At 45.6% G+C, this 9,072-nt stretch overlaps 1 long non-coding RNA gene across 1 annotated transcript; it reads right to left on the bottom strand.

The window, feature by feature from the left end:
- Positions 1 to 772: 772 nt before the first annotated feature.
- Positions 773 to 3,275, bottom strand: LOC138850001 (uncharacterized). The gene is made up of 3 exons (XR_011389387.1): positions 3,106 to 3,275; positions 1,707 to 2,265; positions 773 to 883 (listed from the first exon to the last, which is right to left on the bottom strand). It is a non-coding gene; the product is annotated as an uncharacterized lncRNA (long non-coding RNA).
- Positions 3,276 to 9,072: the final 5,797 nt, after the last annotated feature.

The raw sequence follows: 9,072 nt of genomic DNA, 5'->3' as shown, positions 1-9,072 counted from the left end.
TGCAATTTTCCAAACCCTCTGCAGTGGTAATTTCAAGAGAAATGTACTCAATAAATATTTATTCAGCACTTTCCTGAGTGCCAGGAACTGTGCCAGACAGAGGTGGACAAGACAAGCTTTGTAGAAATGCAGTTTGCTGGTGAGAGAGAAGAACAGTAGGTAATTCTAAGACGTCTCAAGGGCTCTCACAGGACACAGAAGCGATGCAGGCTCGGTGGCAGGGCACCACGCATGTAACAGTAGGGATGGATCCCAGTAGGCTCCTGGGAAGAGGTGACATCTGAGTTTGAAGAATGAGTTTGCTCAGGTCCTTCTGAAAACCACTGGGTTGGGATGCATTTCATCTAGTTTCATCAGCCGTGTCATATTTGTTCCCCCACTCTACTTGTCAATTCAAGATATGAAGGGACAAAGGTACTAACTTTTTAATCATCAGTTGTAACCATGAAGATACAGAATGAACACGTGCTCCATCCCATAGTACAACCTCAGATGTAAGGTGCTGGACTCACTTTAAATATTCACAGCTGCTTAACCAAGGGGATGGGGTTGAGGGGCTGGTTATTCATGCTGCATTTCCCTCCTGGCCTGTGAACACAAAGGAAAGAAAATGCTGTTAAGGGAAGAAGCAGGCTTCTCTCTGCAGTCTTCTGTGTTTTGGTCCTCACACAGTAGACAGCAGGGCCAATAATCCAGTCTGCAAAATTTCCAGCTTAAAAAAAAAAAAACCAAACCCTTTGAAGTAGCTAATGAATACACTCTTTTTAACTCACTCCGATCTCATCGCTGAGAGCTGTGCAGGCGCTCCTGGGCAGAAGTTTCACTAATGTAGGGATGTTGACTGGCCACTGCATCAAATATTTATCAAGTCACAGATGGGAATCTACAAAGAGTTTGCAGAGAGGTTTCGTGTCTCCCTTTGGTTCTAGGGGAGGCACGTCAGCACTGCAGACTGCAAGGCCACAAATACACACTTTTAAGCTTATGCGTGGGGTTGCTGACCCATTTTAAACAGGTTAAATGGGGCCAATTTCACAATATCACTTTTTTCTTAAAGTAAAAGTTGCACACTTTCATTGTAGACAGCTAGGAAAACACCCTTCTACTTAACAGGAAAACAGAACTCCCCCATAATTTTACCATCTAGACACACTGTGTGGTACACCATTCTTTTACATAAAGTTAAATCATACACTATTCTGTACGTGTGTCACTCTTGTGCTTTTCTCTCTCTTTTTTAATTTATTTGACAGATAGAATTAGACAGAGAGACAGAGACAAAGGTCTTCCCTCCGTTGGTTCACCCCTCAAATGGCCACTACAGCCGAAGCTACGCCAATCCGAAGCCAGGATCCAGGTGCTTCCTCCTGGTCTCCCATGCGGGTGCAGGGACCCAAGCACCTGGGCCATCCTCCACTGCACCCCTGGGCCACAGCAGAGAGCTGGACTGGATGAGGAGCAACTGGGACTAGAACTGGCACCCATATGGGATACCAGTGCCGCAGGTGGAGGATTAACCAAGTGAGTCACAGCACCGGCCCCTGTGCTTTTCTCTTGTAACAATACATGCTTAACACTCTTGCCTAACATTGAGTATTTTTCAACAACTAAGCCTTATAGATTTGCACAATATTCTAGTGTGTAGATGTGCTGCTATTTACCCACCCAGCCAATCCCTGGGTGTTGGGTATTTAAGTTGTATCTACCTTTTCTATGTATAATATATGATGTTGTTGATGGACACTCTTATAACTAATTAGCTATGCCCAGTTATGATATTTTCTTGGATCCGATGAGAGAGGAATTGCTAGGTCCGGGAGTCAGGTGCATCTACCAGCTTTTACTTCCATCATCAGAGAGGGGGTGGGGCCATCGTTTGGACGAGCTGCCAGTGGGCCGATCTCTCGAGACAGCCAGCAATGTCACTGTGAGCTATACATTGCTCTAGGAGTTGGAGAGTTTGCTGCTTGGATGTCGACTTGTTTTTCTAACAGCCTCCTTGAAACTTGAACTTTTTCCTCTTTAATTTAACAGCTATCTTATTTCCCTAATCTCTCAGCTTTATATAGTTACACTGGAGAGACAGAAGGATCTCTTTGATGGTAAACAGCAGTACGTGGGTTCAATAAGGATTTATGGCTTGCTGTTCTGCATTGCTAGTAACCACAATTATAATGCTGGGTCTATCAATATCTCTTCCTCTAGCAATAGAAGGCAAGCTGTTTCCTGCAATTGAAGTCTCCTAGAACAGAGGTTCAGTGAGGTCTAGAAAGAAATAAGAAGCGGGGGAGCATTGTTAAAAATAAGGTCACCAGCTTTTGGTTTACCAAGTAAAGATATTAGAACAATAACAATAAACCATGACTTCTACTATCATCAACTAATCACTAAAGAATGAGTATTCTAACACACAGGCACTCATGCAAAAACAAATAAGAAGAACATAATTCTAGAATAAATATATTTTTCCCTAAGGAAAGACAGTTGGCATTCCTGCATCAACATATCCACTGCCCTTATTTTTCCCTCTAAAAGGATTTGGAAACATCACTCTGGATTGGCGTCAGTCTCTGAACCATGGCCTGAAAGTCACACTGTTAGAAGACTGTGACCGTGTCTTTCACGTGGAGCAGGCTTTAACCCAGCCCTCTTCCTCCCTGGACAAGAAAAGGGAGAAAAGCCCTGTGCCTTCCCTTCCAGGGGCCACTCCTGCTTGCCTGGTCTAAAGTGTGCCCAGATTGCAGTAACTTGGGGACTGCCTACATGACTTTTACACCCCTCAAAACCATCTACATTATAATTTATCTAGCATTTGTTTAAAATCAGCAATTCTTTAAACTTCAAAAGCAAATTGATTTCAAAGGAAAACTTAGTATCTTAACCATAAATGGAAAGCCAATATTGCTTGTCATAAATAAAGCAAAACAATTAAATTCTAGCTCCTTGCTTGTGTTGGCAAAGGTTCTGAGCCTGAGTCCTGTATCTGTGTTGACAGAGAGATTATCAAGTGAGAGGTGTTAGAGGTATATTAACACAGGTAGGAGATTTTGCCCTCTACAGAAATTAAAGTGCTGAGGAGAACTGAAACAGAAATAAATTTCTCACCATGTGAGGTCACGTACTTCATGGTCTGTGTACCACTGGGATGGGTCCTGCAGTTTGAAAAATACGGTAAAGTCGAAAAAGCATTGAACTGGGCTTTGAGCCCTGCTTGGTCCCTTGCTGATTGTGAATCCTGGGGCAAATCCCTTCATCTCTTCTTTAAGCCTCTGCTTCCCCAGCTGTAAAACAAGGCAATAATAATCTCTATCTAAGAGGGACACTGAGGAATAGATGAGAACATTTAAATCATTTCGTAATCTCTAAAATGCCATACAAATCATGAAGAATTATCCTCACTTGTGGGACTGGTTGCTGTTGCATTTTTAAATGGATATCAAATCTTTTCTTCAGTGGTCCAAACATTCACTATATTAGATGGATTAAAATTTTGAAAAATGAATTGCTTTGGGGTGAGTATTTGGCATAAGAGTTAAGATACTGCTTGAGACACCTGCATCCCACATCAGAGTGCCTGGTTCAAGTCCCAGGACCCCTGCTTCCAATCCACTTTCCAGATAATGCATATCCTGGGAGGCAGTAGATGATGGCTCAAGTACATGGGTCCTTGCCACCCACGTGGGTATCCCAGTAACCAGAAGAAGGAATATATATATCTGTATCTGTCTCTTTCTGCCTTTCCAATAAAAGGATAAATAAATAACATTTTTTTAAAAATGAATTCCCCGATTTCGTATCATGTGGTATGGTTCCTAGTAGGACTCAAGTAAGCATCCCTAAGAATTGTAATCAATTGATTAATGGCTCTAACTACCAGGAAGCAGGAACTATGCCGTGCTTGCTTCTATGCCCCTTGCACTTAGATCAATGTGTAGCACACCGGTGATTCTCAATAAATGTTGAATGACATACTCTTTGAATAACTTTTTGAATGAATAAGTAAAGGAGTTGATGAGTGGCTACATGAATGAGATGACATTCTTATACTACACCTTGGTGTGTGCAGCAGGTAGCTGTGATTTTCAGTAACCCAGCATTGTGTCAATTGTGTTTTTATTTCCTGGGTTTTATGATGGTTTGCCATGTCGGGGTCTTGGGGACGTGAGGAGGGACTGTCAGAGCTGGCTAATTCCTAGAGATAGCAAGCAACTCATCTTCAGGCAACTAGCACGTCCCTAGTCATAACATCATCTACTACCTCCTTTTATCAGAACCTTACAGTCCAGGACACTATCTCCATGCCCTAAAGCACTCTAGAGCCAGGGAGAAGACACCCAGAGATCACCTCTGTACCCCAGAGCCCGTCAAAATTATTCAAACTATCCAGTGCTAATCCTGCCCACAGACCTGTGCATTCCTTCCATGAAAATCACAATAAAGGCTATTGACAATGGTTTCTCCTCCGGGTGGCCCTGCATGGCATAGTCTGCCCCTTCCTCTTGGGAACTGAGTAAGAAACTATACTCAGATAGGAAGTCCTCTCCCAATCTGTTGGACTCATTATGCCTGGATAAAAACAAAATCCCAGGTACATTTTAAAACAAGAATCGATGCTCAGAATACACCCCAAATCCAATCCCAATCCATAACTCCAGGGGAGTTGTTCCCATTTCCATCTCAGGGAAGAATATGCAACTCAAGTCGAAGCCCATCAACATGTCACCTTGTCTTTGGCTCAGAAATGGACACATGACCACATTAAAGTTGCAGTGAGTCTTTTACCAAGACAAAAACTCTTGATTTTGTTTCCTGCTGGAACAGAAACTGGGAAGGTGTTAGGTTTGGAGCTATGTGGTTATTTTGCTAGCTAGAGGCGAAGAGCCTGTTTGAAATGGAGCCAACCATAGGAAACAGTTCCAAGAGACAGAGGGAGAGAAACCATGTCCTGATGGCATCATCTGAGCCAGCACTACTCCAGGACACTCCGGTTCCCTGAGTGCGAGCCCATTCACACTGGGTTTGCTCTTCTCACAAGCAAAAGAGCCCCAACTTACAGCATCTTCTTTACCCTTTTCTCAATGCCCAAAGCCACATCTGCAAGCAATTTAAAACTGCCATTTGGACTACTTCAGTTCCACACTCGGTGTATGCCTGAGACTGTGATAGGCCCAGGTGGTACAATATCTAATGAGGCTCTGGAAGAGCTCCCATTCCATGGGAAGACAGACATGCAAATAACCAGCGGCGAGTGGACTGAGGGCACTCTTGGAGCGTGTGCAAAGGCCGTGTGGTCGTCAGACCTGCCTGGAGTTCTCCTCTGCAATCCTGCATTAGCCCCAGCCCTGGCTCCGCAGGTTTTTGTGGGGCATGCCTCTCACTTCAAGGAGCATCAACCACCTTGAACGCTAACCTGTGCTGAGTGCGTCCCATGTTACGGAACCCATGCTCCTTTCCTTCTCTCAGCTGCCTCATTGGACAGAAATTATTTTCCCACTCTAGAGAAGAGTTCTCTATTCACATGCTGAGCAATGGGAAACAACCCTACTCAACCCACTGGTAGAATCTGAAGTCAAATGCAGAGTGACTTTGACTTTGACTCCAAAGGCCACCTGCCAGGATCTTCCCAGTGCTCACTGCGTACCAGGCTCCATCTCATCACTGTAGAGGAGAAAGAGCATTCCAAAAGCATTATTTTACAACAGAATTTGCTACAATTTCTTTAACATTATATTCCCCTGTATGTGGAAAACAGTAAACTTAGAAAAATCTTTCTGAGACCACAGCTAATGAGTACAACGAACCCGTATATGGGCACTTCCTTGCTCCAGACCCCAGACTCCTCTCTGAAATATCTCCACTTGGCGGTTCTGTGGGAGATGCAGCAGCCAGATGCAGCATTAAGGGGAGGAGACCCTCCAGGGGACTCCCAGGATCAGTACTGCCTGCGGTTGAAAGGGGCAAAGCGAGAGCCCTGACTGAGCCGGTCAGCAACTATGCCTTCACGTCCAGCGAGCAGGTGGGGCTTCTGAGAATTTCCCTGCGCCTGCTGGAGGCACCCGAGGCAGCCCGAGCCCCAGGCATACCGGCCATCTCGGCAGATTTCCTTTTTAAGCTTCATGTTGGCTTGTCAGCCTCATCATCCCAAACCAGGGAAACAAACAATTTATCAGACTGGCAGCCGTGCTGGACGCGGCAACTTTTATTGAAGGGACAGTTGGGCTTCCCGTTTGTTACTGCTTTCTGTTTTCTCTGCAGATGCAAATAGGTGCCTCTGTCAGCATCGGTAAGAAGCGCACTGTATGGATGTGGATGTGTAATTCATATGCCGGCTATGAATATTCATAGCTTCCTCAGACCATCCTATCAAATCTGTGTAAGGGAATAAGCACTTCACTGTAAAATCAAAGCTCAATAGGACACTTTCAAATCATCATTAGGTTTCCATTAGAAGTGAATATATTAAATTTGGTTTAGAATTAGACAGAAATCACACAATACATAATTGGATAACTTGCTTTCTTTCCTTAGTGGTATTCCTCAAAGATCTTTTCATGATCATTTAATGCAGAGTCTTTTGAAATAGATGTGAGTAGACACACTGAATTTTGTAACACATTACCGCCTCCTTTATTTCAAAATGCTTGAGATTTCTTGACAACTACGAATGGTCTTATTTTTTTCTGGCACTTTTTTTTTTTTTTTTTGATGATTGGTCAGGAAAATTGGGATTTCACTGCAATATTTTATGTTCTTGGAGTTCAGTTTTTACTCCTGTAAAATTCTCTTTTTATTATTTATTTGTCACAAGAAACACACACATTTTAATAACAGAAGTGACTGCCGTCTGCCGGTGCTTACTCTGTTGTTATTTGCCGCATACATCCCACCTTGTTCAAACCTCGCAACACACCAAGGTGGCAGATACTACATTCTTCTCATTTCACTGATGAGGAAATGGAAACTTAAGAAGATCAAGACACCTTGCCAAAAAAACCTTGCTATTTAAAAAAGGAACAGGGTATGGGACTGGCACTGTGGCATAGTGGGTAAAGCTGCCACCTGCAGTGCTGGCATCCCCTATGGGCACCAGTTCAAGTCCTGGCTGCTCAACTTCTGGTCCAGCTCTCTGCTATGGCCTGGGAAAGCAGTAGAAGATGGCCCAAGTCCTTGGGCCCCTGCATCCATGTGGGAGACCCAGAAGAAGCTCCTGGCTCCCGGCTTCAGATCAGCGCAGCTCCAGCCATTGTGGCCAATTGGGGAGTGAACCAATGGATGGAAGACCTTTCTCTCTCTCTTTCTCTGCCTCTCCTTCTCTCTTTGCGTAACTCTGACTTTCAAATAAATAAATCTTTATAAAAAAAAAACAATAAAAAGGAACAGGGTCATAAGCAGAAAGTGAAGTCAGCACACGGAACCTAGAGGACATATTTTTTTCACTCTACAAACATCTACTGAGGCCTTCTGGAGCACGGGCACTGCTCTCCACGGGGGGAGGACCGTGGGGAATGGGACAGACAAGGGCTCGTGCTCTCCAGGAGTTTGCAGACCAGCCAGCGTCCCGAGCAAACCTGCATGATGAACCTGGCCTTGCACCCTCAGACGTGATGGAAGGTTCGTGCTCTGGTTCACTGCTGCCCTGGCTCGCTTGAAACCATTGCTAAGCGTTTCTGGGTTTAGGGCTGAGAGGTATTTCAGTGCCTAGCACAGTGACTGAGTCTGTGTTAACTCCTCAATAAACATTGTAGTTGCTTAACATTTAGGCCACCAAAAAAGAAAGGGGAAAAATGGCTTCGGATGAAAACGCTTCATTTAAATGCCCCTTTAGAACGTCACAGCCTTGATGTTACTTTTGCCTCTCCTTCTTCCTCGGCTTGCAGGCACCTGGAGTAACTCTGAGCATGGCTCAAAAGGGACTGACGGTCTACGCTTCTCACAGGCACTTCCACCCTTTCCTACAGAGCACTGAGCCAGGGCGAGCGCCCTCACTTCTGCAGGCTGCCACCTTGCTCACTGTGGACCCTGACTGACTTCCCGCTCTTCTCTGTCTCCAAAAACCTGCAGCGGAGATGAAAAGAGCGCTGCTACATGGCGGCCGTCCGTCAGATCTGCAGCTCCTGTCTCTGGATCAGGAAGAGAGGGAGATGAAAAGGACCCGCGAGCCCCACCCGCGCTCTCCTGTCGTTGTCAGAGCCCCTTCTTCAGCCTCCAAAGCACTGAGAGCTCTCTCACGGCAGGTAACTAAAATGCTTTTTCCCAGACACGATAGCTTAGGTCCTCCCCTAGCAGTGGGACCTGTCTGTCTTCTGCAGGGATGTTTCATCTCCACCCGCACCCCCTCCTTGGACTGCTTCGTCCATAATTGATGGTGTTCTGAGTGGCACATCCATGGCATCCACACATTTGAATCCAGGAGGGGAGGATGGGGCAGAGGAAGGTGACACTGCCGGGGTTCCTGCCCATCTTCAGCCCGCTGGTTTTCGGTGTTTTCTTATCTCCGTGCCGTTGTCCATCTTCCATGCCCAGCACAATGGCCATGAAAGACCCCATCTTAGGTTCTCTCGACTTGGAGTCTGAGATGTGGACTCTTGTGAAGTGAGGAAGGAGGGGTAGCCCTCAGAGGGAACCTGCAGTGGGGGCAGAGGTAGGCTAGGGCTGGGCTGGAGCTAGGCAAAGATGAGGTTTAAGAAAACTCTAGCCTAGACCTGCGCCCACAGGAGATCTGTTCCATCAATTGTATCTCACAGGGTGTCCTGCCCAAGCAAAGGGGCCGTCATCATCGATCAGCCAAATGCCACGTGTAGCCTTTAACAAGGGGAATAATCCCTACCAAGAGGCTCTTGGGAACCAAGAAGAGTTCTCTCGCAAAAAGAACAACTATGTGAGCCAGCAGCAGCAGCTGGAAATGCCTTGTGATGGAATGACAAAGCAGCTCCACTCAGGCCAGCAATGCCCCGTGATGAGTCCGCCCACCTCCCTCCCTTCCTCTCGTCTTTCCTTCAACAGATATTTATTAGTAAGCCAACCCTCATGAAGTTCAGAAACTGAGGAAGGAGGGTAGTGAATGTTGGCTCA

The sequence above is a fragment of the Oryctolagus cuniculus genome, chromosome 6, assembly GCF_964237555.1.
Source record: "Oryctolagus cuniculus chromosome 6, mOryCun1.1, whole genome shotgun sequence".
NCBI lineage: Eukaryota > Metazoa > Chordata > Mammalia > Lagomorpha > Leporidae > Oryctolagus > Oryctolagus cuniculus.
Note: the sequence above shows the minus strand (reverse complement) of the source record. Positions and strands in the feature narration are given on the sequence as shown.